This window comes from Plectrocnemia conspersa, unplaced genomic scaffold, assembly GCF_051122295.1.
Source record: "Plectrocnemia conspersa isolate PC_06_02 unplaced genomic scaffold, ASM5112229v1 ptg000005l, whole genome shotgun sequence".
Taxonomy (NCBI): Eukaryota; Metazoa; Arthropoda; class Insecta; order Trichoptera; family Polycentropodidae; genus Plectrocnemia; species Plectrocnemia conspersa.
Genome location: NW_028277169.1, coordinates 7775178 through 7792454, shown reverse-complemented (window position 1 = coordinate 7792454; position 17277 = coordinate 7775178). Strand labels below are relative to the sequence as shown.

Genomic DNA, 17277 nt, shown 5'->3' with positions numbered 1-17277 from the left:
AAAAATAAAAATGTTGGTATAAAATAATTTATTATTATATTAAATGAATAAATAAAAAAATATATTTTAATTAATAAATTAATTTATTTTTATTAAAAAAATAAATATAAAATTATTTTTATTTTTACTATAACAAATATTAAATTGACATGAGAAGTTTTTTTTACATTGAATACGATAATAAATCTCTAGGGCTAATTTGGTCAAGGAGGATCTGTCACAGAACTCGCACATTTTATGATCTTCCTATCTTTTTTAAATAAATATTTCACAATTGCTGTTCTTCGTTAGCATTTGTTTTAATGACGCTATATTTCATTTTTTCATCACAATTTTAATGTTTTAATTTAATGTACCCGCATATTATGTGATGTTTTAGGTTTTTGAAACCTTAAGCATCTGAAGCTTTGCCTTTTTTCAGTGATTATGAGCGTCTTTAACGTGAACAATGAAATCATCTACCGTATGAACTAATGCTCTGCACCCCCTAGAAATGTGTGTTGAACAGTACCAGTGCACTTTATTATTAATCGTACGATGTTTGTAATAAGTATGCTTGTCGAGTCTGAGCAGAGTTTTTCCCCTTTGCGAAGTAATGAATTCGCCTGAAATTATAAAAAAATGTAATTTATTATAGCTACATAAACTAATACATATGCAGATGAGTAAATATAATATACATGACTTTCAATTGTTATTTACAAAATGGTTCTATTCATATTGGGACTTCGTTATAGGAATACTACGTTATAGGAGGGCCTAGGTATATATACAAAATTTGAAAGTTCTTTGAACTGTATTTTGTAAATTTAACGAAATCAGCAAATCAAACTTTTTTCCAATTTTTATGTATAAAATTACTTGATTTTGTCATTTAATTTTATAATATTGTTGTTTTTTAATTCAGCAGGTCACTCTGTGGAACAATCTTATTGAATAAATTATTATATTTACATGGATTTTGCATTTGAATTTTGAAATAAAAAATTAGCTAAATTTGGAAAGATTACGTATTATTTTAAATGCACTAAAATTTGAATGTTGGATATATGTAAAGCGTTTGTACTATATATGTATTACATAATTAAATAGTTTTATTATAAAAAATTAAGATGGTTGAAACCTCCTGAAAAGTGTATACATTATGTATTAAAAAAACATGTACATTGATTTGCTTGATCATAATTTTTTCCATAGCTATACAAAAATAAATATTTTATTACTGTACTGTATTGTGTTATTATACGGGACAACGCTATAGGAGGGAATTTTTAAAAATATATTTTATAATAAATTTCAATGCCATAGTTCTCCAAAAGTTGTTCTGAAAAAATAATATGGCTAGCGCTCAAAACTAATTATTTTATCAAACGCATTAATGTTTTAAAAAAAAATACACCATAATCAGGGATAGCCAAAGCTGTGAGCACAGCCAGTTGATTTTAGGACGGCAAGCAGAGCGGAAAGAGCAGCACACTCATCTATTCTATACTAAAACCAGATTTGTTTATACCCTTGTTTGTTTTAGAGCGGTCCCCATCAAAATAAAAACTGCAACTACATTTTTACGTTACATCCATGACGCAAGGGCTTTTTAAATCGGTCAGATAGGAAAATTTATCACATCAGAAATTCTCATATCTGTGTAATTCTCATATATTTGACAACTTTTTGTGACGCCAAACTGCTTCCCATAAAAAAAAAAGTGATTTGCCAGTATACATTTTAGTGAACCATTCGAATCTACGAAGATGGGCTTTAGATTTGTTCCAAAAATCCCATATTTTTTCCAAACGGCAAATAACGGATTCAATTTACAATCATAACATATAGAGGGCCTAGCACCGGGGCTTCGCCATTGGTAGATATACAAATATATTTAAATTAATATGTATTATGAATAAATTAAATTTGCCATAGATAATAAAATAATGAATTAAAATATTTCGTTCATTTTTAAACAGTAAAATAGTAGATAATAAGGGGCAGAAACAAATACAAATTATAAAAGTATTTTAAAGTCAAACTATAAAAATAACAATTATAAACGCACAAAACTACTTAATTTGCATATTTATTTTTAAATTGGCAATACAATAATTTATTTATTTTAACATAGAAAATTAATATTTTATCGTTATAAATAAATGAACAATGAAGAGTTTTAAATGTTTTAGACTTTTAGTGGAGTTTTGAATGCAAATCTAATTTTTATATTAGTTACCATCAGCATGAATGTATAATAAAACAAAAGTCGCTATCTAATTACAGATTATTTGAAAGATAAACCATTTGCCATATTTATATGTTACAGTGAATGTGCATAACCAGTGAAGCCATATTTTAACTGGCGTTTCAGCGAAATCACATCCAAATACGTTTTTACTGGTAGATATATTTCTACTAGCAAAAATATAGTCAGTTGCAAAACGTCTGTTTGCTGCACAAACCCAAACCAAATTTAAGTAAATTACTAATGAAAGTTTTAAAGTGAACTATAGTTTAAACTTTCATTAGGTTAGATTTGGATTTAGTTTAAATTATTTAAATTATTATTATACTAAGCTGTGACATTTGGAATTATTTTTGGTCAAGTTAGTGAAATTATATTTAAGCTATTACTAGTGAAAGTGTAGGTAATACGCATTCACTGAAATATATATATATATAAACATTTTTTTCGATTCAGTTAATATTATAATAATATTAAAATAAAATATATTTCAAATTGCTCATTTTTAATGATTGTGTATAGCTTTTATATGAATAATAACATTTCCAATTGTGTGAACAATAGCTTTACATCCACGAGATACATGTGTAGAGCAATACCAATATACTTTTTTATTTTTTTGCTCCCGAAATTTATAATAAGTGTATTTGCCGATTCGAAGTAATGGTTTACCTCTTTGAGAAGAAATGAATTCGCCTGAAAGCAAGAGATATGTTAATACGTCTTACGTCTATAAATAAACCAGATTGTATAAAACCGTTAATATTTTAATCAAATACTCAAAACACATATTTATAAATCAATATTTATTATAATTTAGATTTTCGATACAAAAATATTTTTTTTAGGTATTTTAAAATATGTTAAAATCAATCACATTCTGTCTAAACATAATTTAAAAATAAACAAATATTATTTATTTACAAACATTCGATACAACAAAACACTAGAATGCCTAAATGACCGAAATCCTCACAAAATAAATAAAAATCTACGATGGTAGAATTTTTATCTAGTAAGCAATTAATACAAAATTTCATGACTCATGAATTTATTTAAAAAATAGGCAATTATTTCACTAAAAACATTTGTGTAGTGGTAGGAAATTCATTAGATATCTGCAAATGTCAAAGATAGATTAAATTCTATTTTGAGTCATTAAAATCAATAAAATGATTTATCTGCTTCACTAAAAAATGACTTGTGCACTTAAAATGATAATATATTACATAACAATAGTTAAAAAACTAGCATATGTATGATTTATTTAGAACTATAAATTTACTATTGAATAAAAAAAATCCATTAATAATACTGTGTATTTAAATAATACAATTAATGATAAAAGCAACAGTAAAACTTAAAATACTTTTATTAAATAGCTACAATATATGTAATTTATGTTACGTATGATTCGCGTGAAAAATTTGTAATAGCAAATACCAACTCCCATTTTCCACAATTTGTATAAGGAATAATGATAAAGAACTATATACAGGGAAATTTCGTTATACTGAAAATTCGTTATATTAAATGTAAGGAAGATGATATATTTTTATTTTATTTTTAATTACCATTACTACAGCATCAAAATATCCTCTTATAAGATTGATAGCTTGTTTTTTGTCCATTTTTAAGGATAATGTATGTAATAAACACAATAAAATTTGTTAGAAATATGTTTTAAAAAAAAGTTTGAAAGTCGGCGAAGCATCTTGAATGTCGCTTGAACACATCTGGCACACGCCAAGTCTGAATTTGAATAAATATTGTTTCAAGTTGTTACATCATTCTTAAATTCGGATCAAAGTATTTCGTTATACTGAGATCACTCTTCGTTACAATGAATACATTTTGTATGAAAGTGTTTCGGGGACAAATTAAAGATTCAGATATTTCAGTATTCGTTACAAAGAGATTTCACTGTAACGATATTTTTATGAAATATATATAAAAAATGTACAGATTTTTATTTAATTCATCATTGACGTCAGTAAGTTTCGGGATTTCGGTCGTTAGGCAATTGATTATTTCTGTAACATATTAGGCATATTTTTTATGATTGTGTATAGAGTTAATAAAGACGACAATATCATCGATGGTGTGTACGATTGCTTTGCATCCAAGAATAGAACAATACCAATGAGCACGATTATGATTTATATATTTTTTATAGTAAGTGTAGTCATTGACTTTAAGTAGAGTTTTTCCCCTTTGAGAAACACAGAATGCAACTGAAAGAACAAAATATATATTATACATAAAATAAAAATGCAATATAAACATATATATTACAAATCTATTGATTAAATAAAATAAAAATAAACAAATAGCGTTTATTTACACAAATATCTTATTATACAATATTTCCTTAAGTAAATATTATGATTCTAATAAATAAATAAAAAATGTATTTTATACTAATAAACAAAACTGTGACACAATCACAATAATAACATTAGTTTTAGGAAGAAATACACATGCAATGAGTTCTAAATATTTATTAGGTTAATTGGTTATTCTGATTTAGTGCCTAGTGATTATCACATATTTAAGAAAATAGATTAAAAACTTTTCTTATATTAAAACGAAGTAAAAAGAGAGATAAATGATTGGATTAATGGAGATTTCCTTTTCAAGTTTTATTAATTTTGAAGGAATATGAATAAATGATAAAACTGGAGGTAAAATTCTAGAACTTTTATCAACATCCTTCGTATTTATAAAATACTGTAATTATAAACTTAAATCTATCACTGAGATAATTATTTGTATATTAACTTTTGGTGATTGTGAGTCTCTTTCAAATAAATTATGTCATTTTCACTGGTGTGTACGGCTGCCTTGCATCCACGTGAAACGTGCGTCGAACAATACCAATGTATTTTATTATGGGTTTTTCTATGTTTATAGTAAGTGTATGAGTTGACCATTAGCAGCGTATTTCCTCTTTTGGATTTAACGTACATGGCTAAAATAAGAAAATTAGATAATATTAATTCATATATCAATATTTATCATAAGATATTATGTATTAAATATGTTGCCGTCGTCGTTCTTCGTACGACAGGTGTTATTAAATATTTATGAAAAAAAATAAAGTAAATGAAAAACAGTATTTAGTTGTATATAACATTTTTATAGTTGTACAACATTCTTATGTGATACATGTGAACTTAAAAAATATTCATAGCGGTGTGAGCCATCGTCCTTCTTCGTAGGACAGGGAAAATTATTATTAAATTTAAAAAAATTTAAGCTGAAGGAATTTGATATTAAAAAAAACAGTAAATTAAAAATAAAACTTCAGTTAAAAGTAATAAAAATTTAATTATTTTATAAAAACAAAAGCGAGGTTTACAAGTCTTAATTTAATTTCAAAATTAAGTTAGCAAATCTTTATCAACAGCTTATTTATAAAAATACAAGGGTAGAAACGGTTAATAAAATGTTAGTGGTTGTGAGTGGCTTTTAAAAAAATTATAACATTGTGTGCCGTTTGCGCTGTTGCTTTGCATCCACGCCGGCGCATCGAACAATACCAGTATGTTTTTTCACTGCTTTGCTTGACTTTATAATATCTGTGGTGGTTGATTTTGAGCAGATACTTTCCTTTTGACGACTGAGTGAATTCGGCTAAAAGCAAAATATTCAAGTTAAATTGTGATTCGTTATGTATTAAAACAGAGAAGAATTACATGTATATCTTATATATAATTGTTCTAAACCGCACTAGCTTTAAAATAAAACGCTTTATGTTCAATTTGTTACTCTGTAAATTGTATCACTCTGTATGAACGGTTTCATTTCAGAGCCCCGAAGGATTGAATTATTTTGTTTTTAATTAGAGGCTTTGACTGTCGACAAGATGGCAATATGATAAGACTGTCGACAAGATGTCAATATGGCAATATGAATTTGACTGTCGACAAGATGGCAATATGACAAGATGATAAAGCAAGATGGTTGACAGTAACATGATAATAATTTTCATTAATTTTTCATGTGCGTTGTTCAACTTGGCTGAATATAAATATTCAGATTAAAGATAAAAGACTAGATACGTTTTACCTATGAAAATGAAATATATACATATGTGTAAGGATTATAATTATACACTGATTAAACTATATAAACAATTACAAAACAATCTTTGTAATGAAATCTTTAAATTTTGAGTTTCGTCGACGGGTTCCGAGACCAAAGAGTGAGTTTTTGAGTTACAATATATAAAAATAGAATGCTACGAACTAAGGTATCATACGCAAATAACTGACGGATCGTTAATGTAAAAGGCGTTCCTCATAACAAAGCCAAGCATCTTGGAAGATTTATCACAGACGTCTCGTACCTCCACTTGCTCTCAAAAGTGATTCCGAGATCTTTAGTGGAAGTTTCTCTAGGCAAAACGTTCTCACCGAGATCGTAGGAATAAACTGATGGCGAACAGGATCGAGAAAATGACACAGTATGGAAATTTCCGACACTAAAGGGTAGACGGTTAACGGGAGCCCATCTCCATAGAGTTTAAATCACTCCGTAGAGAGAAGTCCGCATTAGATTGAATGCATTTATACAATTTACAGAAGAGAAATTGAATTTGTAACTGCCGTATTTATGTCATTAATAAATAACATAAAGAGCAGAGGGCCCAGATCGGACCCTTGAGGAACCACCGAAGGGGTGAAACATTCTTTCGACAATCGGCCACCATATGTTACAAACTATCTATGACCGCCCAAATACCTCGAGAATAACTGAGTTAAATCATCCGAGCAACCGAGGTTCGACAATTTTTTTAATAATAACACATGACAAACCTAGTCGAAGGCCTTCTCAAAATTTGTACATACAACGTCTACTTGAGAAATTTTGTCATCGTTTTGGTAAAAGATAGAAGATTAGTAACAGTGGAACGGGTGGGACGAAACCCATGCAATTGGTCCAACAAAACTTGCCGAAAGTGATTTAGACATATCTATGAATAATTGTTTCAAACAATTTAGCAGGAGCTGACAACACTGCGACTGGTCTACAGTTCTTAATACACAATTTGTCACGCTTTTTATGAATAGGGTGACTTTTGTGCATTTCCATAGATCAGGAAATGATGATGTTTTGAGAATTAGATCAAAAATACGTTTTAGAGGAGCACCGAAACTGACTTCGCAAAACTTCAGAATGAAATCTAGTCCAGATTCATTTTATCAAAGCCGTATTTAAGATCTGAGCGCTCAGTTTCTTCGACGGTCGGTCAGTACTGAAGACCAAGAACAAGAAGAAGGAAGTGACTGAGCCGAAAGCGAAAAATATTCTTCGAAAACATAACGAATATATTACAATGATTATAAATATGTAATTGTATACCCGTGATAATCAATAGCCATATAAAAAAATAATCAATATGTTCCAATATTTTAGTTCCGATGTGGCAAAATATGTATCTACGTTATGGTTTTGAATCAATTTTTGTTCTTTGCGATTATTTTTCTTACAGAACAGCCAAATTCAGGATATTCAGATCAAACTAATGCAGTATGTTCTTTATAAAAAGATAATACTTGCTGACAGTGACTTCCACTTGAAATGATTCCCTTTTTGTTCCAATTCTACGTTGTCGCCATAAATGTCATCAAATTGATCTATCAATGCTTCTGAAAGATAAATAAAAACAATAAGATAATCAATAGACAAATTATTACTAATACACGGTAACTAAAAATAAACATTAACGGAAGTTACCATAGAGGATTAAACATGTAGATCAGCATCTCTTCTTTAACTGATACACAAGTTGTTGTAATACGTTATATTTTAATTGTTTGCCATACGTATATGTTATTAGATCTTTCATTGCTTCTGAAAATTAACTGTAAACTATCCTATATAGTGGATAATCGCTTCTTGTTTAAAATGAATATCGGATTTTCCATTTTTACTACTTTTATATCTTTAATTGGCAAATCACTGCTGTTTGTCTTCTATTATTTGATGCTAGAAAGTCAATAGTAATTTTGTTAGAATAACAGTGATTTATTATCCATAAACTAAATACTCACTTGCATGCTCATAATTTAAAGTTTTATTTATATTGTCTATAATTCCAATGCAAGTACTTCATTTCGTATCATCTTCAATTAACACTGTAAAAAATGCACTGTGATAATAACTTATTTCACTGTTTATTTAACTGCACTTAACCGCGCGCGGCGTATGTTTGACAGTTAGAAGAGTTGTCATATGAAAACAAATATAAGTTAGTATATAGCAGTGGCGTACGGTGGGTGTTAATATTGGGTGTGCTATAAAAAAAAAAAAAAAAGTACATTTTTTCATTTTTATTAGCCGAGGTTTTGACATGCCTAAACTGCCTTACAGCTTTTTCCCATATATAAATAAATAAATAAATAAATAAACATCAAACCTAATCTAAAATTTTATTATATAAAAATATCAAATTTCCAATAAACATAAAATTATAATTATTTATATATAAAATCTAATCTTCTTTCTTTAATCATAAATTTTTCTATCACGCTGTCATAAAAAGTGCTCTTCTTTTTAATATCCATAAGGATCCCTTTTTCTATTGAAATTAAGCTAAGGCCACATAGCCTTTCTTGGCCTTGGGTACTTCGATAACAATTATTAATTCGTTTCAGAGCAGAAAATGAACGTTCTGCTGAAGCAGTACTGCTTGGAAGAGTTTATATTAGTTTGCCTAATTTATCTATTTCCTGAAAACCTGACTCAAGATTATTTGTGTTCATAAATTGTACAAGCTCATGAACAGATTTCTCTGCAAATTCAGGTAAGTGATAAAGAACAGCAAGCTCATTTTTTAAACTTATATAATCAAATAATGTTCCATAGAATTGTTGCAGTTTGGTAAGTAATTCATTTGGAAATTTTCCTTTATATTGCTCATATTTTTCTTTCTCCAGAAGGTGAAAATATTCCAATTTGGACATTGAAGAAAACGGTATTCAATTTGCTTACATATATTATCAACTATTGTATTAAATAGTCGGCTAAACGCGTGCTTTTCTTCAACAAGCAAATCATTACTCAGTCTTGGATAATTTTCTTCCGTTACATAAGAATCCCATAATGTTTCATAATTATTTTCCTGTTCATGTCTGAGTTGTTGCAAAATTTCGGTAACTTTCTTACAGCAATATAATATGTCAAAATATTTGGATTGTAAAATGTTGTATAACACATCAGTTTTTCCAAAAAGGTTTGAAAATATGTGGAGAAGTTTTCTTGTTTCAAAATCTTCCAAAAAGCTAAGAAAACCTCGTGCTTTTATTACAGTGTCGGGGTCCCATAATTTAGTTTTTCACGACTTCTCGAAAAAAGTCCGTAAATTTATTTCTGTATTTTTGCACTGTGTTACTTAACCGTGATGTGTAATTCCATCTTGTAGGTGTAACAGAAGGAAGTCTTCTACCTACAAACTCTTGTAAAGCATTTATTCGCTTGGAAGATTTCGAAAAGAATGCAGAAAATCCATTTAAAGTTTGAAAGAATGATTTGCACACTTTTATATTGGAAAGACCTTGTTGTAATGTTAAATTCAACATATGAGCATAGCAGTGTGTAAAAATGGCCAATGGATAAACTTCGAGTACTTTGGCTTGCAAACCATTAATATGCCCACTCATTACACTCGCCCCATCATAAGTCTGTCCAACTAATTTTTCTTGAATTTTAAATTCTTTAATTATATTTACAACGTGGCAAAATAAGCCATCGGCTGTTTTATCAGAGCTAACGTCTGTAAAGCCAATAAACCGCTCGTAAAATTTACCTTCATAAACAAAACGCAAAACTGTTGAGAGCTGTGAGTTCGTCATTATATCTGAAGTTTCGTCAAGAATAATAGCGACAAAATTTGCTGAATTTACTTCTTCCTTAATATTATCTTCAATTTAATTTCATAACTTCTTTTTGAAAATGGATTATTCAAAATATCTTCAACAGTATTCTTCATCATTATTGGGGTAAATAAAAAAATATAATCTAGAATAGAAAATTAAATATTGATCATATGTAAATAAGATAATAAACTATTTTACGCCAAAATATAAAAAATGTGTGACCTGTTATTTACGCGCACCAAATTCGAGACCAATTTTACTACTGAGCGCTGCCAGCCGACAGATCGACTTCAGCCGTTAAATCTCGGAACAATTTACTTTAGTCGGCGGCCGCGCGCAAGGTCGGCGCGTTATATGTGTTGTTCCAAAACGATCGCTCGCGCGAAAACGTTCAGAGCGAATGACAAATACCAATGCATACTATACACTGCATATTAAAATTTTATAATTTTGCATACTACTGTATGCAAAATGATGTCGCTTTACGCCCTAAATTTTCTAAATTTCTAAATTTATATTTTAGATGGTTTTGCGGGTGTGCGCCGCACACCTAGCACACCCTGAATATACGCCCCTGGTATATAGGGGAATCCTGATTTTGGCGCGTTTGAGAACGAACAACACAGTTGATTTTATCGATTAAAAAAAGTAAAACACATATCAAAATATGTAGAAAAATCATAAAGTTCTAAAAAAAAACATGATATAATAAAAATATATTTTTAACCTCAAAAAAAAATATGCTTAGTTTAAAAATGATTTTAAATATTATATAAACAATGTGGATTTGTATTAGCTTCTCCATACAAAACAAAAGATGTAATAAATTTTAGTGAACATTGTCAATTTAAAATTTTTTTTAGAGGTTTTATTTTAATTTGGCCTAAAAATACATAGAAATGTAAACATTTTCCAATAAAAAAAGGCAGAATTATTAAAAATATAATATAATGCTGCACAGAAAAATCTTATACTTTAAAAAAATATAAATCGAAATAAAGACCCCAAAATTATTAATATTTTTAAAACGCACATTGTGCTTCAATTGACTTTTGGTCTAAAGCAACACAACGAGTGTTCGATATTTTGAGTTTGTTTTCTTCTAACTAATAAATTGTGATTAAGAACCGGCTTTAATATTTACACAAAAAATAATTTATCACAGGTTTATTCGATACAAGCAGACAAAAGAAATGCTTTTGTTAAATTTTGCTTATTAACTGTGATTTCTGAACAGAATTTACATATTTACGCTTTTTACTCGTATTTATAAAAACACAGGTTATATAACAAAAAATATTAATAATTTTTGTACAATTTTATTAATAAATAATATACAATATATTTAACGTTGCTATATTATAATCAGACGTTTATAAGTGACTAGCTGTGTCACTCAGCTTTGCTCTTAAACTTACTTACATACATTACACTCATATCGCACAAACATTGTATTAATCTATCTTAAATTTATAATTTAAAATGTTGGGTGATATGATATAAAGCATATGTGATACATAATTTTAAAATCGGATTTTCATTTTTTAAATAATCTTAAACGTATGATATTTTTAAACTTTCTGTGCAATAAATATAAATACGCTTATGATTCCGTGCTAATCGCTCGTAAGGAGACAATCATAATAACTACATTTTAAAACATTTATGAGTTAAGGCACATCGCTCATTATTTTATAAGTTACAATATAAAGTATATAATATTTGTTTAACTAATATAAAAACTGTTCTAATTATATAAAGAGCAATATGACAATCTTGAAATAGTGCAATTTCTTTTTAGAAATAGTGGGCAAATAAGTACATCGTTTATTTAGAATTTTGGTGGCAGAATATTTCTAAGAAATAAAATTAAGTAACAATAGTTATTATGTTTGTGCTTTTATGGACAAGCTTTAATCCGTCATTGATGAAAAACGATATAAAATAAAAAAGTCTGTTCCACCACGACAACGCCTCATCTCTGATGAGGCGTTGTCGTGTACTCAACAATAACCAAAACCTATTATTTTAGCCTTCGTATAATTTTTCTTACAAAATTTAGCAATGGCCACCTCAAGCTTCTATCTATCTCTACAATTAAATATATTCTTATCTGGAAGGTTATTTAATGAAGTAGGAGCTAATAACCAAGTTAGGTGTTTATTTTTAAGCGCTTAACAGATTGCATTTTAGCACAAGGATATTTAATTTTATACTATCTCAGAAATGTGTATACATATACGAATCGCTTAATTTTGCTATGTCTTCTGAACTTTATCGTGATTGTGAATATCTAGAAAATTAACTATTACATCATCAATAGTGTGCACCAAAGCCTTACATCCATATTTTTTGTGAACAGAACATCGCCAGTATTGTTTACTATTAATTTTTCTTTGCTTATGATAGGTGAAGCCGGAGATTTTCAACAGAGTGTTCCCAGTTCTTGATGCAGTGACGAATTCGGCTAAAATTATAACAATTGTTTTAATCATATAAAATACATAATCAAACTACAATATATATATCAATTAAAAAAACACTATACAAAGATAACAACACTTTACTTTATATAGCACTAAACACGATTTTACCACAATGATAAGATAATTCTATTAAAACATAAAAGCATATGTTTAATTTTTTACTAACAAAGTCTCGTTTTTAATTATCTTTGGATTGAAAAATAACACTTTATCGCTGCCTAGTACACAAGTATTGCGCCATGGTGTGCACCAGTAACCTGCAAAATTTGCATACAAAAAATACCGTAATTACTATGATTAATGGACACTTCCAATTTGGAATCTATCACTAAATGTACCAAAAATGGCGTTTTAAATCCAATGCAAACCAAAAAGAAATATTTTTATTAAATTTATGTAGCATATATTTCTTAATGTGTAATAAATACTTAATTTTGGTATTGACCCAGAGAGAGATTTTCAAATTTTTTCTTGTCAGTTACCGTTTAATTTGCATTTTTATTATTAACTATATTAAAATATGATTATATGATTTGTAAGAATGTTAATAGCCATAAATATTTTTCTTGCACTTAAGTTTTAATAACCAAATATCCAGATATTATTAAAAAAAATGTGTTTAAAGTCCCGACTCATTATTTAATAATGTAGTAATTTTAACTTGTAAGCTTTTTACGTTCATTAAATTAGAAGTATTTATTAAATAAAAGACATGATAATGTAAAAATTATGATGAGATTAATAAAACAGATAATAATTAATGTCGGACATCGTGTTTCGTACATTTTGGAATATTATTATTAGATTTCAAGTGAACTGTTACAAACAAAATATATATATTTTTTTCGGTTTAACTAAACTATGGTTATTACAAATCTGCCTAAATGAGGCGATTCAGTAATGTAGTGTTCTTTATTGTATACCCTTGAGTATTCACGAAATTCTTATGCGAATTTGGCTGAACTCTCATTGTTCCAATGCGGAAACGAAGTGTTGGTTCTATGTCAAATTCTAACTGTCTGAATTATACAAAGAAAGTATATTCAAACTTAAAATTTTTCTATTAATTATCGATCGTCAGGTCAATTTGAAACAGACTATTTATAATTGTCTTACATTTTTTTTTTGTTGAACTGTATCTGTGTAAAATGACAATAAAATCAACATTTTGTCTATGTTAGAACAAACCCAGTTTATAATCAAGTGCTTTGAATATATTTAAGAACGAAGTTCTTAATCAATAACAAGATCACAAATAAAGCTTTTAGCAAGTCCTTGTGCCTATTATTTCAGAATGAAATTTAATACATATATTAAATAAAAACAAAACTGGTTATGAATAAAAAATATTTTACTTATACATATATTTTTAGTTTTTAAATTGAAGCCATATAAATATTTTTTTATTCAAATAAAGAATAACTTTAACAATATAATTTTAGAAATTGACAATAGACGATTTTTACATTTTTTTAAAGTCAGTGTAAAATTTTTTATGTCAATTAAATAAATGAGATCATTTGTGATTAGATAACTAAAATTAAAAATTAAGTATTTATTTCCAGTTTTAAAAACTTTAGTGGTTGTGAAATTTTTGAATATAAACGATAACATCATCGATCGTATGAACTGTTGCTTTACATCCATGCTGTTTGTGCGTCGAACAACGCCAATGTTGTTTATGGTGTATTTTTTTATTTTGACAAAATCGGTAGTGGTCAATTTTAAGAATAGTTTTTCCCCTTTGTGAAGTAGTGAATTCAACTAAAACACGTTGATTAAATTAATTAAATTAAATATTTTAATGGTGCTGGAAAATAAAATTAATATTACAGAGGAATTTCAAAGAATTTTATTTAGAGATACAGAAAAAAATCAAATGTGATTTTTGAAACAATACTTTTTATTTTAAAATTACATTTCTACATGTTTATAAATTATATGTAGTATATATACGATTAACGTAATTTTGTAAATTATTCACGTTTACACATAGTGTAAATAGGATTAAAAAATTTTTTTGTTGATTTTAAATGTTGATTAAGTAAAGTGATGCATGGTTGGAAATAGTAGTTAAGGTATTAAATTTAATATACACACATATTTTAAAATATATAAAATCGCCATTTCAAACATTATATTTAAATATAAAAATATTTATATTGTACATTTTCAGTGATTATGAACATTTCGCATATACACGATAGTGTTATCAATCGTGTGTACTATAGCTCTACATCCACGGTAATTGTGCGTCGAGCAATTCCAGTATTGTTTAGGAGGAACTTTTCTGTGTTTACAATATCTGTATTTACCGATTTTCAGCTGAGTGTTTCCTCTTTGTGATACAATGAATTCAGCTGTAAAAATCATAATAAATAAATTAATCACATAAAATACGATGTTTTATCAGTATTTAATACGCAAAATCATCAAGAAAAATAGAAATAATTAAAGTTGAATATGATTGTTTGTTTTCCATTCATATGACATGATGGTCTGACAAATAATATATGCAGGTAAAAAAAATAATAATGAGAACGAATGATGACATTTTTATTGCTAAAGATACAAAAAAAAATATTTATAAAATGCTTTAATAGATTTAGCATCGCTTCTTTGTATAAAAATACGTGTTTAAATAATAAAACAAATGTACAAAACCAAACTTGAACATAAAATAAATGTTTTTATTCACATAGTTGTTCTAAGAATGTATCACTAATCACGCATATCTCCACTAAAACGACTAATTTTACTATGATGACATAATTCTCTAAGCGGATCTATGCAATACATAATTTTTAAATGTTCTGTAGTAACATGACATGCTTTAGCCCAATGCGTTACAACGGTGTATACACAATCACAACATATACAAATAAGTAGTAAGACTTCAGACTAAAATCAGTGACATATATTTTAATATATAAATATTATTACAGCTTATAAACAATATATGTTACCAAGCACAATATACCTCGTTTTTATTTTCTATTAAATTATAAAAATCTATGAAAATGATACATCATATCAAATTGTCAGAAGAAAATGCTGGTTTGCCAGAAAAAAAACATAAAAGTACACGTTTATTACCCTGATAATGCGTTTAAATTACAGAGAAGTTTGTAAAAAAAATGGCTTTTAAGCCCTCCGACGCACGAAAGATAAGTCATTGATTTATACCACTGTTACAAAAAATATAATATAAATATTAATTATGCAGCTTATAAATACTGTATGGTGGTACTTTAAACCCAATTATATCATATGTTATTAAACATACTGTTTAAATGTAATTATTAGTAAATGATATGCTTTCAGATGTATTTATTGAAAACATCTGTACAGTATCTACATTAAATTCATCTTCAATTAAATTATTATAAAATAATTTAATAAATAAACATACTTCATTGATATTTACAATTGATTTTATAACTTTAGTATTTTATTTTCATACAATTTAATTTTTACTGTAGTATTTAGTTACCAGCATAACATTTTGTATTGTGAGTGTTAAATAAACCTGTACTATGTGTTACATTATTAATTTATTTATAAGTTTTACGTTTCAGCTCCCATGCACCACCACTGATTGATATTGAATATCACAAAAATATCACAAAATTCATATTCCGTCATTTATGACAAACCTCTTTCGTAGAAGATCCTTTATCGTTTTTAATATCCCAAAAATTGTTACCAGTGATTGTGAGAAGGATAAAAATAAACAATGACATCATCAACCGTGTGAATTATTGCTTTACAGCCACAGTTATTGTGCGTTGAACATTTCCAATGTTGTTTACAACGAAATTTTGAGTGTTTACAATACGTGTAGTTGCCGACTTTCAGCAGAGTTTTTCCTCTTCGTGAAGTAATGAATTCGGCTAAAAAATAAATTAGATATGACATAAAATACAATTTTGATGACTTAATGTAAAAAAAAACTATCGTGAAATACTTATTGATTAAGATCGATTCAAAACACATTTGTAATAATAGAAATGGTAATATAATAACCTTTTCTTTACAAACTTTTAAAGATATTTATAATAATCTCTTAGTGATTGTGAACATTTTGTAAATAGACAATAGTATCATACACAGTGTGCACTATCGCCCTACATCCACGGTTATTGTGCGATGAACAATTCCAATATTGTTTTTGGTTGTTCTTTTTGTGTTTAGAATATGTAAAGTTGTTAATTTTAAGCAGAACTCCTCCTTTTTTAGAAGTAGTGAATTCAACTGAAAACATAAAAAAAGACAGATTATTACCAATAAAAATAAATGATATGTTAACTAAAAATGCACTTATTGATGACAGCAGCAGAGAACATATTTTTTGTCAATGTTATTACAATAACAGCTTTACAAGTATCTTTAAAAAAACTACTTCATTGTGAGCAGAAACATTTTTTATACCTACTGCTGTCATATTTTTAAGTATAAACTAGCACACCTATCAGACATAATTTATGGCCTGAAGAGTGATAGTTGATGTTATTGCAAAATAATCACTGCTGCTGCTAGAATAAATTAATGTTATTTTAAAGTAGAAGAAAGTATATTTAATTTTTACCTGTTTCAAAATCTTTAGCGTTAGAATATTTAGATCTAAAGTTTAGTGTCAAGATAGAGAATCATCTGCATACAGCGAGGCGTTAAT

At 27.6% G+C, this 17277-nt stretch overlaps 1 protein-coding gene and 1 long non-coding RNA gene across 44 annotated transcripts in view; one reads left to right on the top strand and one right to left on the bottom strand.

Annotated features, from left to right (window-relative positions):
- LOC148234762 (uncharacterized) overlaps positions 1-17277 on the top strand; it is a 564675-nt gene that overhangs the window by 240305 nt on the left and 307093 nt on the right. The gene's annotated exons all lie outside the window — the stretch shown is intronic.
- On the bottom strand, positions 7072-16854 carry LOC148234771 (uncharacterized). Its single transcript, XR_015809830.1, has 2 exons — positions 7976-16854; positions 7072-7887 (listed from the first exon to the last, which is right to left on the bottom strand). It is a non-coding gene; the product is annotated as an uncharacterized LOC148234771 (long non-coding RNA).